The sequence below is a fragment of the Halyomorpha halys genome, unplaced genomic scaffold (assembly GCF_000696795.3).
Source record: "Halyomorpha halys isolate HHAL.00 unplaced genomic scaffold, Hhal_1.1 Scaffold171.1, whole genome shotgun sequence".
Taxonomy (NCBI): domain Eukaryota; kingdom Metazoa; phylum Arthropoda; class Insecta; order Hemiptera; family Pentatomidae; genus Halyomorpha; species Halyomorpha halys.
In genome coordinates, this window is record NW_027115842.1 from 442,129 (window position 1) to 444,183 (window position 2,055).

General features: G+C 31.4%; 1 protein-coding gene across 1 annotated transcript in view; it reads right to left on the bottom strand.

Annotated features, from left to right (window-relative positions):
* The window catches only part of LOC106678999 (proton-coupled zinc antiporter SLC30A2), a 21,984-nt gene that overhangs the window by 2,912 nt on the left and 17,017 nt on the right, over positions 1-2,055 (bottom strand). The gene's annotated exons all lie outside the window — the stretch shown is intronic.

The window sequence follows — 2,055 nt, forward strand, 5'->3', positions numbered from 1 at the left end:
AAAAAAAAAAAAAAAAAATGTAAAAAGAAATGAATAAAAGGATGTATGTATAGAATGATTAAAAAATATTTTCTGTGTCTTATTTTCTAATCATCCTTTATATCCTTTTATTCATTAGTTGTTATCTTATTTTTAGTTCTTAGCCATGATAAAGACGTGAAATTGTGGCCGAAACGTTGGCACTAATAAATAAGTGTTTACTTATTTGTGTTCTTTACTTTACACCCCTAATCATCTTCTCCTAAAAAAAATAAAATCAATGTTCAAGATGAAAATAGCTGCAAACATATAAAATGTACAAAGGTAACAGTTTACAAAAAAAAAACAACACGGTTTTGATTATCAATTATATTAAAACATATTCATAAGTCTCAACATGTTTATTTTCTTCTAATTCCATCCGAATAAGAATGTGAGATAGGTTAAACAATGTATTGTTGATAAAATGATAGATTATAATAGACAGTATAAACCAAACAGGACTAGAATAAGTGAAATGTCGGATAAAATAGCAGTTGGGCTGAAAAGTTCATAGGCTGACACATACATGGTGCTACTAGCTTTAAATCCATATTTTTTTTATTTTTTTTTAGATTTTTAGTTAACCTTCAAAAGATACCCGTATAAATTTGACAGCTGTCAGATTATTAGTTTGAGAGATATAGCATTTAGAGTAAAGCAACTTTAGTTAGTTTGAAAAAAATGGATAAAAAGGAATTTTGTGTGTTTAATCCTAGAATGACACACTTCTATAAGTCAACTTAATCTGACACTCTGGGGTGTGATACACCCCAACATATGAATTGGTATAAAATATAAGTGATATAACCTGCAATGCTTATAATGCATTTTAAAATAACTAAGTGGTCTAGGTAACAAAAATAAATCATTTCAAAATGGGTTTCACTAGCTTAAAAAATTAATAAAAATTAATTGTTGTTCCTAAATAAAAAAAAAAAAATTTGTATGGCTCTTAAATACAGATAAATACGAAGTAAATAAATCATAAAACGAGGTGGAAAAGTCATTTTTTAAATTAAAAATTAATAAAATACATAGTGGAGGTCCTCTCTTTCACACACTACACTGCAGACATATTGCCGCCCTGTGTTCATTGCAAATAGCTCTCTTACATTGCAGACATGTCAATTTCGTCTTCCTGTCCTTTCCCCGTTTACAAAAAGAACACCTTACTTGTTTATCCAAGATCATATATTTATTTATTTGCGTATCTATTCCTAAAATGTCATCAATACCTAGGCGCAGTGACCGACGAAGTGCCTCTGCCTGTAGCCTCCTCTTTAGGCAGGGTTCCAGAAGTAAATATCCCAGACTAAAAAGGAAGTCTTTACGTTTCATTTTATTTTCCCACTTTACCAGAGTAAACGATATCATAACTGTTCACCCCGACATGATCCAACATTCCAAAAAAAAAAAAAAACGGAGTGGCCACCTCCTTGTTTTTCTGGCCGTTGAGTACCCCTTACACATTTGGTCAAAAGTATCAGTTCATCCTTCATTTAAATTATAATCATGTATGACTTGTACCATCCTTCATTTAAATTATAATCATGTATGACTTGTACCATCATTCTTGAATGAATCATGTACCAGATTCTTCAATGACTGCATCTTGCATTGTTGGTTGGGTGCCATTTTGTCATTAGCCTTCCTCTCTTGTCTATTTAGTTTATCATCAAATCTCAATCAATCAATGACAGTTATTTACATGGCGGGGTTTAGCAAAAGAGATACACATGTAGAAATTATTCAAAATTTAAAAAGTGCTGGGGTATGTGACACCCCAGTGTGTCGTTCTAGGGTTAATAAATCATTGCTTGTTGGTGAAAAAGAAATACTGTTGATAAACATTATTTGGACACCAGGAAAATCACAATGCACGCAGTGAAGTTGATAGAGCCCCAAACAGAGATTGGTAAAATTTAGCAATAGTTAAAACTAACAGCTAAAATTGCCATGGATACGACCCTTACTCATGAATGAACCATTGATAAATAGATATCGTATCCATGGCAACATTAGCTATTAGTTTCT